The following is a 24,404-nucleotide window of genomic DNA, read 5'->3' as shown; positions in this document are numbered from 1 at the left end:
CTTTCATTTAACTTTTTCGAAAGGGTCAGCAGGAGCAGATCACCTAACACAGCCTTCTCCAACCCCAGGGGAAACCACATACCCTTACAGTGCAAGCAGGATTTACTTTTTTGCCAACATGCAACTGTTTGGGTTTTTTTGCCAACATCATGTGGGAGTTATTTCTTATTTATATGTCTTTGTTTCTAGTTACTGCAGTTATAAAAAGTGAAATTGCATTGTTTTCTTCTCATGCCTGGTAGTCTTTTGCAATGGAAGGAGATAAATTCTATCTCTCTCTCTCTCTCTAACTATATCTATATCTATATCATCTATATCTATATCTATTATTGTGTATATTAGCATTTTTTAATTATTATTTCTAAGTCTTGTCCTCACAATGTATCTGCACACACACACTATACCCTGCATGTGAGTTGCCACGTGCAAACTAACATGCCATGGCCCACACTGACACAAGTGATAATGGAGTTCACTACTTGACATAAGCAATGATAGGGATATTGATCCAATCAGTCTTTACTAAAGCTCTCCACTGATATGCCCCTAGATTGCTGTAGCTGTGCTGCTAAATGAATGCCTCCATGAAGATAAGGCTGAGCATCCAGGATGCCCTTGGAAGCACATCCATTTAGCAGCCCAGCTCACAGCAGGGACTCAATTCAGATGAGGAGCTCACTTTGCCAGTGAGAGCTGATGGACAGTGAGGCCACCCACCTCGCCCTGGGTCCTCAGGGAGATTTTACTGGTGTAATTAACAAACAAAATATCTTCATCTTCAAACTTAGCATTGTTTTGCTAAGCTGTTCTCCAAGTGAAAACTAGCGGGAAAAGCCCCACAGATGTAGGAGACACAACAGCAGAGAGAAATCACTTCAGGAGGAATACTAAAGCTCTTTAATAAATCTCAATGAAAAATCAGAAGGCAGACTGTGCTTTTTTTTTTTTTTTTCTTGAAAAATCAACAGACAGTGTTTTCTACTTCTTTTGTAAAAGAGGTTCCTGTTCGTCCCTTGCTATAGTCGGGAAAATCACTTTTGGAGCACTGATGATGTGCAAATACCTGGGAATCAGACTTTCCCAATACACTGATTGAGAATAGTGCTACTAATTAATGGTAATTATTTCTCATTGGCTCCTTTAACACCATTAAGACATTACTTATCAATTAATTTACTTCAGTTTGGTTGGAGACAGTCTTAAAAGGCTCTGTATTTTACTTTCTTTGTACACACAAGTACAACTCAGAGGAGTTCAATCTAAACCCTTTTTTTGTGTGTAAGGAGTGTGGAGGGCATGAGTGCCACTGAAGTGACAGCTCTGTCCTCCTCTCTTTTTACTCTACCCAGAGTGTGGAAATTTTACTCAATTGCAGAGCACAGGGTGGGTCTCTTGTGTTCTCTAAGGTTTGCTGGTAGCTTCACCCAGGACTTTCTGAAGAGCTTTGAAATTTGTGTTACAAAGACTGTTCTGTATTCTATGCTTAGAGGTGGTTTATGCAAGTCTTAAAATAAATAAATAATTATAACTCCAAGGGGTGATGATATAATTTGTCACTGAAGAGCAGTGTAGCTAGCTCACTACAAGACTCAGTCTGGGACAGTCATGAAGGCAGGTTGGAGGGTAAGGAGACAGGGTTACACTTCCCTGGAAAGAGTTAAGCAATGTGGAGAGGGAAGAGAGGCATTTTGTAATGAGTGAAGGAGCAGGGAGAAAGGAGTGAAGGAAAGGACCTTCAGAGAAACAGGATGTGGAGGGTGACTTTTAAAGGACAGAGAAACAGGCAGCTAGAAAAAAAAGGGCACATGAAGAACTAGTGACTTGTTTTTAATCCATTGCTAATTTACCTACTTTTATAGCTGTGGGACTCATTCCCAGGTGTAAAATCCTTCTCACTTTGGCAACAGCACCAGTTTAAGTACCTGGGCCAAAGTCCCATTTGGAAGGAGGCATTCACCTCCGAAGTCATATTCCTCTCCAGTGGGATTTTTAAAGAAGTAACAAGAATAAGGCCTGAATATCAAAGGAATTTAGAGAATTACAGGAGAATACAAATCACTCTGAAGTTTTTTGGGCATTTAACTGTAGAGTTCCCTAACTCTCTTTGATTTTTATTGGGATTTGAGCATCTTTAGCATTTTTATCCCAGTAGGTACCTAACTGCATCTTGTGGCCAATATGTGCCTTTAAGAAGTCATTCTTCAGCCTTTCTTTGAAAATAACGACAACAATCTGATTTTTGGTCCATGGAATGTCTTTTTCATACTGTGTAACAAATAGCATATAAAAGACCTCTCTTGAGATTGCTTCAAATAACTTGGGTGTCTGTAATTTTTTGTTTGGATGGCTCTTTTGTTATATAAAGACAAGTCAGAAGTATTTTCTTGGTGTTAGTTGATGCTTAACTGGTAACTTTAAAGTGAAATGAGTTTTTTCATGAAGCACCATGACTATTCAAGCACGAGACAGACGAAGCTACAACAATATTTGGCTCATTTGAACAATGGATTTGCACTGTTACAGTGAGGAGGAGAAAAAGTTTAACACCATCATTTATATATATATATATACGTACATACATACATACATATTGTTGCTAAAAAGGCAGAATAAGGTGAAAAAAAAAACCCTATTAGGTCAAAATAAATTACCTCAGCATGCCAATATGTGTCAACAAAAGCAGCCAGGATCTCTTCCTGTTTACATAGGTGAAGAAACAGAAAACAGAGCAGCCATTCCACCTCTTACTTTGGATTTAAGACAAAATAGGTACTCTGTTTTGTTACAGTGCACCGAATTCTAGCACTTTGCTGTGACCTGAAATCCAGACCTTTCCCTTGTCCTTTTTACATCATGGTCATTTACTATGGCATCAGCTCTGTTCTCACCATATAAGAGCACTGCAGGTGGAGGATGCCATTCTCAGAAATGCAAAGCACATCAGCAAGCTGTCTGTCCACAGAATATTTAAGGAGTCTCTATTCACTGTCTCCACTAGACAACAACAAGGACTAATTCTTTAAATTAAATTATGTTTCCATTAATAGTATCTTTCCCCTATGAGCTTCTGAAGTGACATGAAGAATCACAAAAGTGTGAAAAAGGCCAACAAAAGGTCTGGGCAGTTATGCAGAGGACTCAGTCCTTTATCAGTAAAATTTAGAGGACACAACACAACGTAGGTAGGACTGATTCAAACTAACTAATTATTTAGCTACAGACAAAGCAAACGTATTCAAGTATTTTGCCCTCTCCTTTCTAAATACAGCATTGCATTGCCCAGTTAATCAAGCATTTTTGGTATCTGCATTTGCAAAATCCTGAAAGTTACAGGCCAGCGCAGAATTCCTTGAAAAGTTAGAACCTATAACGCAAGCTAATTGCTATGTTCAAAATGAAACACATGAATAAATAAAAGGCTTTATGCAGACAATGTTACACAAGATGTTACATAGGGCTTCCATTAAAAAAAGGGCTCAGCATTCACTGTGTCACAGGACAGAGAAACCAGTGGCACAGTGGGAGGTAAATGTCCAAGGCTGGTAAGGCAAGACAGTGATGCAGTGCTAGCACCTTATTGTTTTGCATGAGAGAGTTATTGTCTTTACCACAGGTTGTAACATGATGAAGAGAGGAAACAGATAAAAAAGGAGGCTTCTTAATGAGAGGTTCAGCTGACTTTTTTAAGGGAAACAAAAATGAGAGAAAGAAAATTAGTTGCAGGAACCACTGGGGCACACCTGAAGGTAGAGTGAACTGGTACTGACGGATAAGGAGATCCTCCTTGTGGGTCTGTGCTGCCCCTCCTTTGACTCCAAGTGCCAATCAGCTCTTGGCAGCCAATTTCTTCCCTACTCCAATTTTGGCTTTGAATCAAATGTATATTATTCAAAAAACACAGGCGTTCCCAGATAAGCTATCTCCCATGGGACAAGCGGCATGAGGTGCTCCACCCATGTCCTCACCCATGACTGCCATTTCCTCCCACTGCTGGGCTCCTGGCTGCTGCCTGCGGGGAGGTGCCTGCTGGGCACCAGAGCCCATGCCAGTACCTGCTGGCACGCACCACTCAGGTTCAGCTTTGCAAAACACACCAACATCATCTTCCAGGGACTGCAATGGGATTAAGCCATAGGAAATGCAAACGTGAATGAAATAGCCAGCAAATATGGCCTCTGTGTAGGTACAAAAAGTAGCTTTTGCTTGCTCCAATGTGCAGGTTCCCCATAACATCCTGTTAGTTACCTGTGGGAATCCTCTAATGCACCAGTGAAGACAGGCAGGTTAAAGATGGAGACAATCAATGCCTCTGAAATCTACTTACACACTTGGAGCAAGGTGCTTTTTACATCTCTTTCTGAATTTCTGTTTCAGCAGGAAACAATCTGTAACCAACCCAAGGGGCTGTTCTAGTTCATATTAATTCTCTTTGTTGTGCTACTCACTGGTACATTTTGTATAGGATGCAAGATGATTTTTCAGCTGACTGTTAGCTACCTGACTACTTAATGTTCATCATCTGAATTACCAGAAAAAAAATAATATCAGTTTTAAAGGTGACAGAAAGAGCATTATCAAGGAAATCCATCTTAAACCTATTTCCCAAGTTCCACATGTATGTGTAACCCATGCTTCCCCTCATAGAAGTGCCCTGAGTCTTTTGCTAGCTGCATGGTGGGGAAGCTAAGGGAACTGCTGCCGGCTTGTTGGTAACAAACTTTATCAACAATTTTCCATTTTGAGAAGTAAGCTAGGAAGATTTTCAGACTTGAGGGAACAGTTTGCTGACAAATGATGGCAAGAAATGAGCTTCTCATCCTCAATGTCTTTGTTTCTTCTGCTTCCATCAGATTTTTTTAACATGAACATTAAAGGATGAGGAAGTAGCAAAAGGGCATTTAGCAAGGCATTTTTAAAAAGCAAAGTAACCCCAAATGACAAGACACAACAGTGAGGTAAAAACACTACCATATATGAAAATTATCCCAGCACACGTGGTTATTATCTGTGTGGATAGACACGTCCATATGCTGACTCTAGCACCTGTGAACCTGCATTCTCCAGAAACACTATTGGCACAAACATTGCGGTTTGTGATCTTCCCCACACAGCAACAGTAACTCAAGAAAAGCAGAGCCTCAGACATACTAACATTTGTAAGGCATCCTCCTTCTCTAATCCTCCCACAAAGCATGCTTTGGTGAAATTCGTGGGTGTTAATCTGTCCTTAACTAGTGCAACAAAATTCTAGCTAATGGCAGTCAGACATGGCAACCTGGAAGAATGTTAAAAGCGTGTGCACTTGCAAAGATTAGTGTTTCGGACAAGAAGACATTGAGATTTAACTGGGAGACCAAAGTAGCTCCTCACAGGTGGGAGAGATAGATTCTTAGATGAAGCCATCCTGTCATGGCTGGAAGTTATCCTTATCCTCCTCCTAACCCAAGGGTTACTGTGGGGATTCCTAGCCAAAGCAAAGGGCTTAACAAATGCAGAAATACATGTAAAGCACAGCTACACACTTCAGGTGATCACCTACATACAAATTATATGAACTGTCACTAGAGGAGGAAATTTAACCCTGCTGAAGACAGCAGTCATTACTCTGCAGAAGCAAGCTACTGCTTGGGAGCAATGAAGTCTCCTTGTGTCTGTGGTACTAAGGACAGGGCACAGTTCCTAGGCTTGCTGTAGAGACAGGTTGGTGTGTGAGGAGGCACAGGACGCACAGAGACAGCCAGAGAGATGAACAGGGGACCTAAATTTGCTTTGCCCTGAATGCAAAAGTAGCCCTTGCAAACCTTCCCCTTTTCATGCTCCAGCTCATTGAGCTGCTTACATGTCTTTAATTCTGCTCCTGGAGTGACACAGAGCTACCCTCGCTCAGGATAGGGCTCTTCCAAGTCCACCCATATGAACATTTACTGTGCTGTGCCTTTGTTGCCAGTGAGATGGACATAAGGATTTTTATCAGGGACTGTTTAGCTACTGTGATGATGTCTTCAGTGTTATTTCATGCAAGTGTCCATAGTTCCCTGGCTGTCAAAGGGTCAGTGGATCTAAAATTAGACCAAACAGCTGTGTTTAGGTTTGAGAGGGTGCCTATGGGTGCTGTGCCAAGGCACTGTCCATCTTTTCTTTTGAAAAGAGGTCAGAGGAAGAAATGGAGAAGAACCTAGCCATTTCAGAACGTGAAAAGGAATAGTTTGTGACTATTTTATCGTCTTGCCTCCTCAGAAAACAAACTGCAGAGCACAGTCTGTTGTGTCCCTTTTGCCAGACAGAAAAATGCCCCAAGGATACTGAAAATTTATTTTAGAATAAAGCAGATCAAATGTAGTCATCACTTTATGAGTGATAAAAAACATTTGGACTCTGCAAGAAAGGTAATCCTGAGGTAGCCTGCTTTAGATTTATTAATCTTTAGTACTCAGTTATTTTTCTAAAAGTATCCATTCAAGGCTACTGAGTTGTTTTTTCTTTCTGGGTTGTAGAAATATTGCCAGAAGGTTTTGCAATGTAGACTGCTGTTTACCTGATTACATTGTGTTCAACAGTCCAGTGAAAGGAAATCCTAACCTGCATCTTCTGGGGAAGGCATAAATGGTTCTACACAAATTTTAAAGAAATTTTCTGAATCTGGGCATACCAGATAGCTACTGAGAGGAAAAAATGTAAGAATAAAATAAATTCTTTCCCACTGTGCACTGCAGCCAATGCTTTACTGCAGGGGCCTGGAGTCCCCCTCAGGCAATCAGTCCTCTGTGCTGAACTGACAAGAAACCCCAGACAATGATGGGAGACTCTCAAACACTCAGAGATCTGGATTATTCTGAAAATCTGCAAATTCAGTTCAGTCCAGATTTTTAAAAGACTTCTTGTCTTTCCTCACTTCGTTGGCCATCTTTTGTGCCTGCTGTTTCCTTGCTTTCACCTCAGGAAACACAAGCTCTCCTTCCTTTCCCTGAACAGAATCCAACCTTAAATATCCTAATGCCATGAGGAGTCATCTTTGAAGCTGGATGCCTCTTCAGTGAGACATATAACAATTGTAAAGTTGTATACTGTTTCCTTCAGTCTCTGAATACAATGCTAAGAGAAAAACCTAGATTTCACTACCTTTCTGCAACAGTTGACTCAAAAAGAAGGAGAGATTATTCAAAGAAATACCAGTTTCTCAGAAAGATGTGGGGAAAAATACAATAGAAGTTCAGGCAAAATAATCTTCTATATGTAAAAAATATCACATCAGGAAGAGTATCCTAGCTGAAATTCCTAGCTCTGCTCTGCAGGCATGCCTCAGCTGTGATTTGAAACTACTAAATTTAGGAGTCCCTATTCTAGTTCTGAAGGGCATCTCCAAAATCAGAAAGGAACTGTCCTGCAGACAGGAACTCCAAGCTGAGGTGTAGTTGGGTTTCTGGTGCAGGTGTCATCATGCCTCCATCATCATAGGCCAGAGAAAGGCCTATATGGCAATCCACTCAGGCCCTGAACAAATCTTCAGCAATGCTTAAGGTTGGTGAATGTGAAAGGGCATTTTAAAATTATTTGACTGCTCTCTCGAATGAATAATCTGACATTTCAAATTCCCTGGAAGCACGCTCAAGACCACAATCTTTGGACAGTCACAATCCCCATGCTGAGTATCACTATCTTACATCAAAATGCAACTGTTTTCTTTACATGGATAGATCAACAAAGCAGCCAAGCCAAGATGTTGCTGGCAGAGCTTCAAGGCAAAAGGCTTTCAAAATAGTAGTTGTCGAATTAAATGGTCTCCAATAAGACCGCTCAAGATGGAATCTCCATGACTGGACCAAAACTGAGTATTTTCCACAAGAGAAATCCACATAACTAAGACCACAGAAATTCTTCCATCAAGGCCTTCGTTTCTGGTTGAGGTTAGGAATAATGTAACATTTTTTAAATAGCATTCAAATACTGCTTGAATTTCTCTAAACTATTCCAGTGTTTTAAATAACCCTATCAATTATTTTAACATTTGTCTATCTACAGAAGATTTTTATAAAAGCAATTGATGTTTTGGGGGTCTCCACTGAAGACCCCTCCCACAAGGGGTCTTCAGACACTAATGAAACAAGATTATCAGAACAAAGATTAACCTGGAAAACACTGAACACTGAAAAATCAGTTTGCTATCTCAAGCTGAATTCTGGGAATGCAGTCACCTCTGAAAATCAGGACCATCCTCTGTTTAGCACCCACATGCAAGCAGGCATGTCTCAGCTCCTCGCATACTCTGTTTGATCAACCTGTAAGTTGATCAGTGAGGAAGCAGTTAACAATAAGGACATGTATTGGCATATTCTGATTTCAAAGCTCAGAGCTAGTTCAGGCATTGCTTCCCAGTCTGCAGGAGAGGCAGCAGAGGGAGGTTATCGAACCCTTGTTCCCTGCTGGAGGTTATCGAACCCTGCACCCCACAGGCTGCAATCAACTGTGCGGCCGTGGAGAGCAATTTTGAAGGATCTATACGATTTTGGAATTTAAGTTTCCTTGACTTGTAGTGGTATTCAGATTTTTAAGATAACCTGAGCTTCTCATGGGGGGGATGGAGAAACAGCAAGCCCACACTGAAAAAGCTGTTGAACTTGGGTCCAATTGCAGCCTTAGCTGAGAAACATCACAGCTTCCCCCTTGTCCAGCTTAACAGGAAACCTCTATCTACTGTTCCTCTAACTCCTTCCACAAACACACAGAGCAGTCTGGACATATTACCCATTTCCTCCCACTTTATAGTTGTTTATCTCCCTAGAATCTGTCATGGCCTAGAAGAGAAGAGAGAAGAGAGAGGAGAAGACAAGAGAAGACGAGAAGAGAAGATGAGAAGAGACGAGAAGACAAGAAGAGACGAGAAGAGACGAGAAGAGACGAGAAGAGAAGAGACGAGAAGAGAAGAGAAGAGAAGAGAAGAGCACTTCTAACTAATGGTTTCTCTAGGAAGTAGTTGGAGCAAAGTCCATGGGACTGAGTTTTTCCAGATGCCTGATATCTCAGGAAAGCTACAGTACCTTCTAATTTGCATCCATAGCATCTTCCAAAGGTTTACTTCACACATAGACATGGGCACTAAGAATATTTTTTCCTTTGAGGTTTTATTGTGGGTTTGATTTTTGTTTTTTTTTTTTGTTTGTTTTGTTTTGTTTTGCTTTGATTTTTTGGTTTTGTGTTTTTTTGGGGGTTTTGTGGGGATTTGTTTTTGTTTTGGGTTTTTTGTTTTTGGTTGGTTGATTTTTTGTTGTTTGTTTTTTTTTGAAAGGGCAATGCTATGAGCTGTGCACAATACAGACCAAGAAGTCTGCTCAAATTTCATGTCTCTACAGGCAAGTTTAGAAATGCAACAGGGCTGTACCTTCTCTGTGGCAACAGTATTGCCAGAGATCCTCAGACTGGCATAGACTGCCATCTCTCCAAAGTACAGAGTGATGATTCAGTTTGGGATTAAACTATGTAGAAAGCTATTATCCTAAATTCCTAAACTGGAAATCTTCTGGCTTGATGCCATTTCTCTTCCCTATTTATAAATCTCTCTTTTCTCTCCTTCATCCTCCCAGTCCTGCGTCTCCAACCTGACCTGCTTCTAACCACTCCCAGAGGTGAAGCATAAGAACTGTAGTTGTGACACTGCAGTTTGTGTGTCATATTGTAACTGGGTTTCCACATCCTCCTCGCTCTGTTGTAAAAGCACTTGAAGAGGAAGAAGGGCAAGTAATGAAATATAGGAAAGCAGGAAAAGAGGAAGCATCAGAGAGACAGCAGCCCAACTGAAATGCTAAGAATTATGGAGAAGTGACAGAAAGGGAAGCACAGACCAGGAATTATACTTGGTGGCTTAGAAGAAAAAAAAATAAAAAAAAAAATAAAAAAAAATTTAAACAAAAAAAATATGTAGGCTTAGCCTTTTCTGTCTCTGCAGCAAGATTACTATTCCTGTGATTCTGTGATTCCTCTCCAACTTTCGTCACTTGACTTGTCTTCCTCACCTCCTGTAAGACAGTTACTGAACTGTGCTGATCTGTGTGCAGCTTGACTTCACCAAACTTGGCCCTACCACCACTCCCCGCCTTATGTTCGCATCAGCTAAGAGGAGGGACTCCTCAAATCACTCTTGGAAAGAAAAGAGGGAAATGAAACATGAAGGAAAGGCCTCAAATGCCTTGCCTCAGGGTGAAAAGGTTCAGTTAGGCAATGGTCTTATTTGCTGAAGGCAGCCACTGAGGACAGAGTGATGGAAGAGTACAGAAGGAAATTGGCTAAAGCAGAGTAGGGATTGCCTAACTGGGCAATCCTGCCCGGCTGACAGTGGATGGAGCAGACAGCTTAGGAAGTTCTTCCACTGAGATCATGTACTGTTCTGTCGTGCTCATTCAGAACGAAACTTGGCTGGAGCAGAAAGTATTTGAAATTCACATGAAGAATTTTCTCTTCTCCATTTGTAGGCAAAAGTGATACAAAGCAGAACACGAATCTTTTTATGAACAGAGTGGGACCCAGCTTTTTACACTCTCATTTCTCAGGAACTTTTTAGCAATAATTTGTCTGATAAAGGGATGAGCAGAAAGCAAAAACTTGAGAAGTGACCCTCTATAAATACCACAACAGTAATAGCCATGCATTTCTTTGGAGTCAAGATCCAACCTTTATCTTATCTGGTGGCTAACTGAATTTTGTAGTTTCTGTAGAAGGTAGTGGTGAAATCCTGCATGTCAATAAAGACAGGATTGTTACACAAAGGTGTACTGAGGTATAGTTATTTGTTCATCACTGCATGAAAGCTACCCTTTTGGAAGAGCTCCTTCAAAACCATTTGTGGCTATTCCCCCACAAAGGAGGCTGTCAGAAGATGATAAGAAATGGGTACTAGTGAAACTTCACTTTCTATGAAACATTCTTGCACAGAGAATATCAACAGGCTCAGCTATTTTCCCTACCATTTATCTGTGAACTAGGAATTATCTTCTGGGCCACTTGATCAGTATTTAGTTCTTCAGCTAAATTAAATGTATTTTGGGATGTGTGGGACAGAGGAGAGATGACTTTACCTGCATAGCTGTGACTGTTGGAAACCTGCAATGCATGTCTGACCCAAAACATTCTGTAATTCTGCGATTCTATGATTCTATGATGTCAGATCCTGCAACTCTCATTGCTCTTCCACTTCCCTATAGATACAGCATCAATACTTCTAGTTCACAGCAGCCTAATTAATACACTGCATTATTTTCCTAGGCATGGCAGGGTGACCAAGCTGTGTAATAGCCATGTACACATGTGTGAGAAGGACTATGACCATTGTGAAAGTTTTATCTGGCTTATCATGTCATATCTATTACAAAGACATATATTTTAGGTTTGAGGGGCATGACCTGCCTGCCTTCTTCTAGCTTTACTACTTCTGATCTGGTTTTAACTTCAGTGGAGTCCCTCTTGTTTTAGTTCAGCATTTCCAAAGAAAGAATCCAGTCATGCAGCTGTTCAAGAAACGATGCTATGTCAAGTTATTGTAAGAGAGAACTTAACTATGGATGTTCTCCACAGCAAATGGATGCAATTTTTCTATTTGATTTTGGTTGAAAATCTCTAGTGAAAGAGGCAGAAATATGATCATTTTCCTGTCAAGCCAGTCATAATGCTACTTACTGTTAAACTAGGACAGCTGGAAACAACTAAGCATTAGCCTCTATTGCAATCCTAGCCATAAGGAAAAGCCTGACTAGTTTGCTTGGTTAAGGAGCAATACCACAAGGGGATTTTTTTGCTGATGTAAACTTGGAAAAAAAGAGAATATTAAATAGCCATAGAAATGGGTGATATTTAGTCCAGAACTGTTCTCTGTTGCTCACCAATTATAAATAGTACTTATCTTTTAATAATTCTCTTCCTCACAAACAGCAGCCTTCTGCTTCAACCTATAGAAAATCGTGTAACAAACACAATTTTATGGTCTCAAAGAGGGACAGGGCACTGGAGACAGACTGAGGAAATCTAGGTTTAATTCCTAGCTCAGTCACAGACTGATTTGTTTTTGTTTTGGGTTTTTTGTTTTTGGTTGGTTGATTTTTTGTTGTTTGTTTTTTTTTGAAAGGGCAATGCTATGAGCTGTGCACAATACAGACCAAGAAGTCTGCTCAAATTTCATGTCTCTACAGGCAAGTTTAGAAATGCAACAGGGCTGTACCTTCTCTGTGGCAACAGTATTGCCGGAGATCCTCAGACTGGCATAGACTGCCATCTCTCCAAAGTACAGAGTGATGATTCAGTTTGGGATTAAACTATGTAGAAAGCTATTATCCTAAATTCCTAAACTGGAAATCTTCTGGCTTGATGCCATTTCTCTTCCCTATTTATAAATCTCTCTTTTCTCTCCTTCATCCTCCCAGTCCTGCGTCTCCAACCTGACCTGCTTCTAACCACTCCCAGAGGTGAAGCATAAGAACTGTAGTTGTGACACTGCAGTTTGTGTGTCATATTGTAACTGGGTTTCCACATCCTCCTCGCTCTGTTGTAAAAGCACTTGAAGAGGAAGAAGGGCAAGTAATGAAATATAGGAAAGCAGGAAAAGAGGAAGCATCAGAGAGACAGCAGCCCAACTGAAATGCTAAGAATTATGGAGAAGTGACAGAAAGGGAAGCACAGACCAGGAATTATACTTGGTGGCTTAGAAGAAAAAAAAATAAAAAAAAAAATAAAAAAAAATTTAAACAAAAAAAATATGTAGGCTTAGCCTTTTCTGTCTCTGCAGCAAGATTACTATTCCTGTGATTCTGTGATTCCTCTCCAACTTTCGTCACTTGACTTGTCTTCCTCACCTCCTGTAAGACAGTTACTGAACTGTGCTGATCTGTGTGCAGCTTGACTCCACCAAACTTGGCCCTACCACCACTCCCCGCCTTATGTTCGCATCAGCTAAGAGGAGGGACTCCTCAAATCACTCTTGGAAAGAAAAGAGGGAAATGAAACATGAAGGAAAGGCCTCAAATGCCTTGCCTCAGGGTGAAAAGGTTCAGTTAGGCAATGGTCTTATTTGCTGAAGGCAGCCACTGAGGACAGAGTGATGGAAGAGTACAGAAGGAAATTGGCTAAAGCAGAGTAGGGATTGCCTAACTGGGCAATCCTGCCCGGCTGACAGTGGATGGAGCAGACAGCTTAGGAAGTTCTTCCACTGAGATCATGTACTGTTCTGTCGTGCTCATTCAGAACGAAACTTGGCTGGAGCAGAAAGTATTTGAAATTCACATGAAGAATTTTCTCTTCTCCATTTGTAGGCAAAAGTGATACAAAGCAGAACACGAATCTTTTTATGAACAGAGTGGGACCCAGCTTTTTACACTCTCATTTCTCAGGAACTTTTTAGCAATAATTTGTCTGATAAAGGGCTGAGCAGAAAGCAAAAACTTGAGAAGTGACCCTCTATAAATACCACAACAGTAATAGCCATGCATTTCTTTGGAGTCAAGATCCAACCTTTATCTTATCTGGTGGCTAACTGAATTTTGTAGTTTCTGTAGAAGGTAGTGGTGAAATCCTGCATGTCAATAAAGACAGGATTGTTACACAAAGGTGTACTGAGGTATAGTTATTTGTTCATCACTGCATGAAAGCTACCCTTTTGGAAGAGCTCCTTCAAAACCATTTGTGGCTATTCCCCCACAAAGGAGGCTGTCAGAAGATGATAAGAAATGGGTACTAGTGAAACTTCACTTTCTATGAAACATTCTTGCACAGAGAATATCAACAGGCTCAGCTATTTTCCCTACCATTTATCTGTGAACTAGGAATTATCTTCTGGGCCACTTGATCAGTATTTAGTTCTTCAGCTAAATTAAATGTATTTTGGGATGTGTGGGACAGAGGAGAGATGACTTTACCTGCATAGCTGTGACTGTTGGAAACCTGCAATGCATGTCTGACCCAAAACATTCTGTAATTCTGCGATTCTATGATTCTATGATGTCAGATCCTGCAACTCTCATTGCTCTTCCACTTCCCTATAGATACAGCATCAATACTTCTAGTTCACAGCAGCCTAATTAATACACTGCATTATTTTCCTAGGCATGGCAGGGTGACCAAGCTGTGTAATAGCCATGTACACATGTGTGAGAAGGACTATGACCATTGTGAAAGTTTTATCTGGCTTATCATGTCATATCTATTACAGAGAAGACATATATTTTAGGTTTGAGGGGCATGACCTGCCTGCCTTCTTCTAGCTTTACTACTTCTGATCTGGTTTTAACTTCAGTGGAGTCCCTCTTGTTTTAGTTCAGCATTTCCAAAGAAAGAATCCAGTCATGCAGCTGTTCAAGAAACGATGCTATGTCAAGTTATTGTAAGAGAGAACTTAACTATGGATGTTCTCCACAGCAAATGGATGCAATTTTTCTATTTGATTTTGGTTGAAAATCTCTAGTGAAAGAGGCAGAAATATGATCATTTTCCTGTCAAGCCAGTCATAATGCTACTTACTGTTAAACTAGGACAGCTGGAAACAACTAAGCATTAGCCTCTATTGCAATCCTAGCCATAAGGAAAAGCCTGACTAGTTTGCTTGGTTAAGGAGCAATACCACAAGGGGATTTTTTTGCTGATGTAAACTTGGAAAAAAAGAGAATATTAAATAGCCATAGAAATGGGTGATATTTAGTCCAGAACTGTTCTCTGTTGCTCACCAATTATAAATAGTACTTATCTTTTAATAATTCTCTTCCTCACAAACAGCAGCCTTCTGCTTCAACCTATAGAAAATCGTGTAACAAACACAATTTTATGGTCTCAAAGAGGGACAGGGCACTGGAGACAGACTGAGGAAATCTAGGTTTAATTCCTAGCTCAGTCACAGACTTCCTGTGTGGCCATGGGAAAGGCACTTAATCCATCATGTGCCCCTACTTCCCTATCTGTGCATTTTTCAATTCTTTTTCAATGAGGAGAAGACTTTTTTTAAACTCAAAAGCTATGTTGCTGTTTATAATGATTCCTGTATCTGGGTACACACCTATCAAGTGTCCTAACAAGTGTGGTTGGTCAACCTGGCATGTGTCCCACGAAAGGTGACCAGGGACCATGGGGCAGGCAGCAGTTGTAGCTCAAGAGGCTGCATCACTTAGGTATTTATGAAAATGCTACCCATAATCTGTGATGTGTCCTACAGAATTATACAGAGGCAGAATTATTGCCCTGCCTGATAAACCTCTGTTACACATAAAATACTGGCTATCAACTAGTTGGAGCTCTCAGCCAGCTCTCTCTAATCTCAGGTTGCTTAAGGTCAAAAAGTAGGCTTTTTTTTTTTTTTTTTTTTCCCTCAGACTGATGATTCAGAAGCAGGAAAGGAATTGTAGTTTTCCTCAACTGATATTTTCCCATGCTACCACTTTATTCCAAGAGACATGTAAAAATCCCAAAGGCAACTATCTTAAGAAAAAAAGTGTAAGCTGTTTAAAATATCCAACCCAGTTTTTAATTTCCTGGCACACTGCAACCAGGGTGGCAGAAGCCATCAGTGGTCTGAGAAATGAAACAAAAGAGGGTCTCAGTCTGCACCTTTTTTTTTTGTAGAAAATGACTAAATACTGAAAACTGTGTCATCTCCAGTTCAGCTTCATAGCACTTTTCATACATGTTCGGTTATGAGGTGTGAAATCTCACTCCTAAAACAAATTGCTAGAGGCTTACTTGCTTGGGTTTGTTGGTTTGTTGGTTTGCTGTTTTGTTTTGTTTTGTTTTGTTTTTTATTTTGTAATGCAAAAGAACTCCAGAAACATCTCAGAAAAAAGGTAAGTCTGGAAAAGAGTATGGATTTGACTCTCTGAAATTTGGGCTTATATTCCAACTTTATCCTCAGCTAGCCACTCTCACAGGATCAGCTGCAATCACTGCTTTGTCATGCCAGCACCAGGTTGTAACTTCTCTCATTGCACTGCCATGACCCAGTACTCCCACCTGTACAAATCAGGCATGGAGCTGGAAAACAGCCTTCACTTCTTTCCCGAAGTCCAAGCAATACAGTGAATTGCACCTCTGTACTAAGACCTAGGCTATTTAGAAGTTGGGAAATTAATTATTTCCTGATTCACAAAATTATCTAATAATTCACTACCAATATTTTATTCCCTCATACCATCACCAAATCCTTCATTTATTTACGTTTACCTCTTTTATATTTTTCAATCTCACTTTTCAAGCTAAAGAGACATGTTTAAAACAAAGCTGCATACTTTGAAGAAAATAAATCCCACTGCACCCTGCAAGAACACACAAAGATATTTTGCTGCAGCTACTGGAAAAACAAAATTGCCCTCTGGTCTCTAGAATACTGTCTAGGGTTTAGATTCCACAACACAGTTGATCACATCTTGTTCTGCCCACCTCACACTTAGCTCAACTAGGAATTTTAAGGGTTAATTCATCAATCATGTACGTATATAGCCTTGATAAGACTGTAAGCTCTTTGGGATGTGTTGTTGCTGTTTGTGCAGTGTCTAGAGCAAGAGAGCTCTGTTCCTTTCCCAGGAATCCTGTACCATAACACACATTCACAGACAAAACTGATCAAACAATTGGAGACAAACAGCAGCAGAAATACCCAAATCTTAATTCAATCCCCTTCTCAGTCTTACATAAACAGACCTAATAATAAGAGCTAATATGCACAGAGGACATGCCATTACACACAACCAGAACAAGACCTGTGCTGTGAAAACTGGCTCCAAGCATGAGAGTTATCACAATTTTGCCTCCTGTAAGGGCTGATGATCTGTTCAGACCATCAGCATTGCCTTTTCCTGCTCTCTCAGCATTTATGGAATATTTGAAAGTGTCTAGCAGGCAAATTTTCTCTCAAATTTCCCCTCTTCTTCTAGTTGCATATCCTAGGCGTTGTCAGTCCCTTTTACTTGAAGGAATCCCTTTGCCAGTTTCTAAAGCGTGCGCTCAGTTTATATGTAAAGTGCTTTTGAATTTTATTGCAAAGGAGCAGGCATTGCACTGCATTTTTACCACACATGAAGGATTCTAAGTGTAGAAACACACAAATGTGTGTCCTAATGTGCTATTACACATTAGGAAACCTTCTTTCCCATGAACTACCAAGTTGCAATTCCTTGTTGCTACCAAGCCAAAAAGAGTGCATCAGTACTTCATACTAGCACCCAGACAGTGTGGCTGGACTAAGAGTGAGGCAAATGGAAAGTGTGAAAATTCTTGCCCTTTAAAATGCAAAGCAGCTCTACAAAGGTTACTATTTCTTATTCTTTCCTGCTCACTCCACCACCTAGGAACACATAAATCTGGAAATACAGTTTGGGCTGTTGGGTTACACAGGCTGAACCAGGTCATGGCCAAATAAATCAGAGGCTTTCCAGACTTGGTCTTCAGAAAATTAACCTTTACCTGATAAACTGGTCAGCAGCCAGAGGCAAAAATATGGGACTGAAAAATGATGCTTTGTTAATTTGGAGGAGATTGTATCTAGGGAAGTTGCTTATGCCTTTTCCAGTACAAAACCACGAAGTTGTGCTGGCTGAATATTTCTGAGCATTTGAGGCCCTCGAATCCCAGTGATCCCTGTGCCCTACTGGCAGGCCTTTGGACTCTTCAAGCTGTTAAGACATCAGATTGGTCACTTGCATCGGAGCCCGCCGTGTCACCAGGACAAATGAAGAATGGCTCTTCCACAGCTTCACATTCCTTTATTCAAAGACACCATGGAGGCCCAGAAAAGCTGATGCAAGCCGCAGGCTCATGCTGTCAGGCCAATGTGCTTTTCAAGTGTTCATAGAAGAAAACGTTAACAGTTTCATTTTCTGTTGTCAACTTTTTTATCGAATGCATGTGCAGCAGCTGTTAGTAGTGTGAGACCATGGCATGCTGTGGCAAACCTTCCCAGCAAGTCTTGTGAAATGTATTTCTGCTGATGCAAATGTGCTATTTGCTAGAGCTCCCCATTGCTATCTGATAAACTCCCATCCTATGCCTGAACGTGCAAAACACAACCCGCAGCCCAGAATGTGTGGATCACTGTGTTCTCAGGAAGTATGCAACTAATATAACTATTTGTGCTCTGTCTCACTGAGGGTAAAAAGGGGGGTGAAAAAACCCACTGTTGCACAGCAAAAACCAGTCCTCATACAGGAAGGCCAGGGACTGCATTTTGCTCAATTAGGCTGGCCTTCATTAGGGATTGTATTTTGCACTCAGCTGCAGCTCCTCAAAACATGTGGAAGTAAATTCCCTGAATATTATTGTCTCTTTCTAAGATGGGAGAGCAGAAGTGTCCATGACTACATACATGACGGTGGTTCTTTTCATTGTGGTTTTGTATACATTAGCTCAGTTAGCTACTGAAACATCTTTAAGAAAGTTATCAAGTCAGGCATGCATCAGCCTTTACTGGAAAGCTGTATCTCAAATGAGAGATAGAAGATATTATATCTTAATTTTCCATTAGATTATTTTAATACATTAGCCATCTACCCCTCTGCTGTGGGGAGAAGACACCCCCAAAGCTTCACTATATACCAAATTGGACTGTAAAAGAATCTTCTGGAAAAAACATTTCATCAGCATATCACTACCGCTCTGTTACAGACTTTACCTGGATAACACTGTAAGAAATTAAGCAAATAAGACATCAGAAGTTGGAAGGACCAGTACTTATGAACTGTGGGGGAGGATCCTGAGAGCCCATGTAACCCTTCACTACCCTGCCACACCCCAGCAGTGGCAGGCCGGAGAACCTCTCTGGGGCCTCATCTTGGGCAAGAAATGGCAGCAGGAGACTGAGAAGGTGTGTGTCTCTCTACCCAGCTCCTCCTTTCCTCATGAACTCCTTGGTGGTCCTTCTAGTACCATGACCCCATCCATCTTCACAGCCACCTCAGCCAAGCAGCTCTACACAGACTGCAAAAGCCGCAACGGGTACAAGCAGGTCTTCCTCAGCTGCTGCCCACTTCCCAAATGGAAGTTACACTTAGGTTTCTTATAGGGATACAGACAGATTATCAGGAACTAACCTTTTCCTCTTTTAGGTCTGAAAAAAATAATAAATTTATGACATGCATTTATTTTGCAGAGTGCACTTTATAGGTCATTTTGTTTCCCCTTAAAAAGAATGAAAAGCTCAGCTTTCAAGATAAGTGCTCTTTGCACATGTGTGCTGGTTTTTAGCTTTTTACACAGACATACACATAGAGGAATTTGACTTTGCAGGCATATAATTTTACATGTGCCAACAGGCATTATCTTTACATACATGTGTATAAATGTGCATTGATACATGTAAAAGAAAGAAAATTGAAAAAATGGTTCCTGTTGGCTGGAAAATACTTTGCCACTGTTTAGAAATGAAAAATATTTTTGCATTGCCTCCTTAACAGCAAGGGCTAAATTGTGCATTGTATAAATCAGTCTCTTTCATGGCACACAGGCAAAAGCTTATTACCAAGAGTTACACTGTACAGTGAACATACAGACTCATTAATGTATAATTACAGAATAAGCAGTATCAGACTTCTGCAGTCTGTTTTGCAAGGAGAAAAAAAAATCCCACTTAACATCACAATAAGCCTAGGATAGGATGCCAATTTTACTAGGATCTACTAACAATTTGGTAAGATTAAACAAACAAAACCAGAGCTAATGCTTCATTACTATTACTCCATCCTTGTATTTTACATGTGTTGGGCTCCAAAGCCACTGAAGTAATTAGCATAATTATAATTCCTTATTTTTATTTCTACTTGCCATTATGTGGACAAAGGGACAGGAAGCCCAACCCCTCCCCCAAAAATTCTGGCTCCCATTTGACTTCTAGATGCTATAAGTCCACACCTGCAGCAGACAAAGTCCCAGTGACCACACTGGCCATCAGGGCTTCTCCACCTCCCCTCCAATGCCCAGAGACATGAGGCACCAGTGACAAAATTATTTGGATTGTGAGAGGAAAAAGGATGAACCTCGACTCAGAAAAGCTGGTGCCATGTCCATGCAGAAGGGATATTCTCACCTCTTTGCTCCAGACTTCAGCCTAGGGAAACCAAGGAGGTCTCTCCTCAGGACAGACAGAGACATTCCCAGCCTGAATTGTAACCACAGCCAGCTGGAGGTTGGGGTAGGGATGGATTGTGGACAATTCAACACTTCCCTTGTCAACACAGGTGTTTCCTACCCTTTGCAAATTGGGGCACAAAAACTGAGCAGTGGGTCTCAGTTCACCCCACAGTAACATAAATTAATTTTTCATAATGAATTCTCTAGATGCATGTGTTTTTCTCCCTTAAAAATAAATTATCATATGGAAAGATCCAGAAAGGTATCTCTGAAACCCAGGTGCATTGTGAGGAGTGCAGAAACAGCAGTGTTCCCTAGCTGGCAGACACCATTTCAGTGCTACTGAAACCATCCTGCTTCAACACCAACCACTGCCACCACTTCCGAGCATTGCAACACATATTCACAGCAGGAAAAAACAGGTTCAATAACTCAGTCCTTATAGTGCTGAGGTGCACAACTCTGTAAATGAAAAGGGACTGACCTCCCTCCCTAAGAACCCCAAGGAGTGATTAAAAATCAGAACAAAAAGCTCTTAGCTTAGATAAAAACCAAAACACAAAAACCACCAAAGATTTGGGAAGTTAAAATCCATAGTGGGGATGTTGGCGGATCACAGCTTCTTACAAATACAGGATGCTTTTAAATTATGAAATATGGAGAATGAATATTTCCTCTTCTATTAATTGCAACACAAGCTGAAAGTGTCACCAACTTTAGTTAAAACCCACCTTTCCATTGCATTAAACATTTCTGTTACATTACTTCATCAGCAGGGAGGGCAAAATCATGTGCAGATATTCTCTGTTATATGAAAGAATTACCAATTCCTCTTAAAGCTCCCAAAATTTATCTTTTTAAAAGGAGGGGTCAGGGAGCAGGCGAGTTCTTATGTTGTTCTATAAAATAATCTAGAAGTTACTGAAAACTCTGGTAAGACCCACTTCCTTAGAAGTAACATTTCCAGGGTAAAAAAAAACAACCAATACAACTGGCTTACATTAAATTCCTCCTTACTCTTCAGTCTCTTTTCTTTCTGTTTAAAGTCTGGCATGTGGCTTGGAAGAGCAGAAGACAATTCATTCTGCTACATTTTTCCACTTTTGCTACATTTATTACATTTTTGAAACGGTAATTTTAGAGTATCTTTGAGAAAGGAGAAATAGGGAAAACGGAAGATGAAAACCAAAAAGCAAAACATGAACCTTAACTTTTCTTTTTGGAACAACCCTGCTTTGGCTGGAAATTGAGAGAAATTCTGTGCTTGCTTTATTGATTCTCAGCAAACCTTCAGTGGGATTCATAATCCCATTTTTAAGTATTGATTTTGGCATGTTAGGGTTGAAATCTCATTTAAATCAAAGGAGTAAGAGTTACTCACTTTCAAAAATCCCATTTGGTGCCTATGGTATTACTAAGTTTGATGGTAGAAGAACAGATTAGATACATTCTTGGCATCTCTTCTTACGTCAGCGACTTAGACAACTAAGTGCTTCTAGGAATCACGCCCCTTAATGGCAATGAATACAAGATCTATACACTACTCCTAAGTTAAAAACGCAAGAAACAAGAAAATAGAAGGACACACCAAATGGATTACTTTCCTAGGAATTACGTTTCCTTCATGTGCACATTTACAACACAGAATTCACTTCCTGGGGAGAGAGGGAGCAGCAGAAAGCAACTCACTTTGCAGGCTGCATGTCTAACCTGCTTTCGGGCTGCTGCTCTGCTGGCTCACTTATTCAGGGAGGCAGCTAGATGAGGCAGGACAGAATTTCCAACAAGTTGTCTCTGGAGGCCAAAATCCTGGGTTCTGACTGCTCCACCCTCCAGCTTGTTGTGGTCACATTTCACCGTAAATGAAATGCTGAGGCTGAACCTGCATTACCTGCTCACTGCACGCGGGGCAAAGTTTCTTCTGGAGAGATCATCTTCTGAGTTTTCAATTAATCTCACATAGAGAGCTCACTGAGAAAGGTTTGGGAACAAATCTCTGTCCTGCTGCAATGTGTGGTGTTTGCCTCTGGCTTTAGGACAACAGCTGCAAAATGGAGCTCTCTTCATCACCTGCTCTTGCCCTAAGGGTCTTGTTCTACACTGGGGAAGCCTGTGGTGGCACAGCTATGCCATCCTGCAAATCCTTCTCTGCAAATCTCTAATGCAGGGATGCAGCCACAGTGACGCTATGTTTGCACATTTTGCTGTGGGTCAGAGCCTGGGAAGCTCGCACCTGAGGGCAAAGCATCACTGTAGGTCCTCTGCAGCCAGAAACTGTCTCCTCCCAGGGAGGCACCATAGCAAGAGCTGAAATTACAGAAATGTGAGGAGAAGCTGAACAAAATCAAAACAGCAGCTTGTTCTGAAATAGCACCTCTGTAGAGGCAGATGGTCCCTACACTGTGCCTCAGTCCAGTGCTTAAGCTTTTCACTCAGGGTGCACCCTTGAAGAGGGTTGAATGAGAACTTGCTCAAGGGAAAAAGCAAGCCTACAAAAAAAGCAAGTAAGAAATAATACAGAATAGAAGCATGGCTGGTGTTTGAAGGTCCATCCAACCTTGTGACACAGAGCAATTCCCTTAAAATAACCTGAGGTTTAGCAAGCTGCAGTTATAGATGTTCTCCCCAGCTTAAAATATGTCCCCCTTCCAGCCAAAGCCCTGTATTTCTGAGTTGTGCTGCAGCCACGGCTGAGATCCTGCTAGATAATTTTAACTCCCAAGCTAGAATGGGGCTTATCTCTGAGGCACATCTCCTCTGCTCAGATAAAACAACTTCCTCTAACTACAGATTAGATCAGCAGGCTCAGTATCCGTACCTAAAAGCCACACGGCTAAACATACTGTGTCTTTCCAGTTGAAAAAACACTTGTAGCTTTCTCAACGCTGAAGAAACAAAACTTGCAGAGCTCCCAGGCTTTCCCTGGCTTTTGCACTAGTGTTCTCCTCTGAAAACACAGCAGTACCCAGCAGGCACTCAAAAAATTGTCCACAAGCTACAGAGGGCTGGTGAACTAAGGGAAAAAGTCATGGCTTCACCACCACTGCAAAGTCACATTGCCGCACAGCAGCAACAGAATCCATCCTTCTACCAACTGGGCGAGGAGAGGAAAAACTGTCCAGAAAATGGAACAAACATAGCTGGAAAAGTATACCTGTTCTTTAGGATCAATTATTTTCTCTAGGATTTGGTTTTATCATGTGCTCTCCATGCACGAGTGAACAAATTTTTACGTGATTGCTTACCCAGTGGCTCTGCCCTGGTGTTGCATGGGCTGAGTTAACTATGCTGATACAGCACAGCCTACATTGGGGCTGTGGCAGCGCTCATTTCCAGACTGGTTCACCCTCCCTTCAAGAAACTACTTCCAAGTGTGTTTTGAAAATGTTCACCATTCATCACCTGCAGCAAGCATTTTTAAGGAATCTGCCTCCAAACAAGGGCTGATTTTCACTAATTTGTGCACATTTTGCTAAGTTCTAAGTAATTACTTCGAGCAATTCTTCAGCTTCCAAGCAGCTCCATATAACTGGGCCTTCTGCACATCACTCTAGCACACTGTTTCACCCTATGTGCATGCAAAACATACCTTTGAAGGCTGGTATGTACCATATACCACATACAGCATGTTAAAAGGTCATACATTAAATGGTCACATGCCTTCTCCCACTGGACCAACCGCATCCTCCTCAGTACAAATTCCCAGGAGAGTTTTGCGTACAAAATGAAAATAATCCTGACAAAACCATCTCCTGTGTTCCCCTGGAAAGCAGGTGAGTCACCCTGGCAGGGTCTGAGAGCATGCAATACCAGTCCATACGAGGGACTGGTACGCTGGGGCTAGACACAGGGGCTTTGGACCAAACCAGAGGGGAGATTTCCAACTTCCCTATTTTTAAAAGTTTCTAAAATATTTTAGTTACATGTTTTTCAATTCCTTCAGAAGCCTGTTTTGTTGGACTTTCAAGCCCTATTTAATTTTGTAGGGTTAAAGACAATCCTTAAAGCTCCCCAAACCATCTTGAAACAAATTTTCTCCCTGCTCTCAGAGCCAGTAGGGCTACATCAAGTGAGACAGCAAGTATCAGCAATTATTTACCATGGCTCATCAGCTCCTACACACTTCCATACCTTTAAGCAACAGAGATGCTGAAAACTGACTGAGTAAAACACATAACACAGCCCTCCAGGTTACTTTAGTTCTCTGAATTATTATGTATGTCCATGCACACATATTCCACATGTGTATTGTATTACTCATACACAACACACTGTCTTCATTGCCACTGAACTCCTACAGGAGGAGTGCACAAAGACATTTAGCTCTG

General features: G+C 41.0%; 1 protein-coding gene across 14 annotated transcripts in view; it reads right to left on the bottom strand.

Annotated features, from left to right (window-relative positions):
• The window catches only part of IKZF1 (IKAROS family zinc finger 1 (Ikaros)), a 58,000-nt gene that overhangs the window by 20,150 nt on the left and 13,446 nt on the right, over nucleotides 1-24,404 (bottom strand). The window lies entirely within an intron of this gene.

This window comes from Chaetura pelagica, unplaced genomic scaffold, assembly GCF_000747805.2.
Source record: "Chaetura pelagica isolate M959 unplaced genomic scaffold, ChaPel_1.0 scaffold71, whole genome shotgun sequence".
Classification (NCBI taxonomy): domain Eukaryota; kingdom Metazoa; phylum Chordata; class Aves; order Apodiformes; family Apodidae; genus Chaetura; species Chaetura pelagica.
This window is presented reverse-complemented; position numbering and strand designations above follow the sequence as displayed.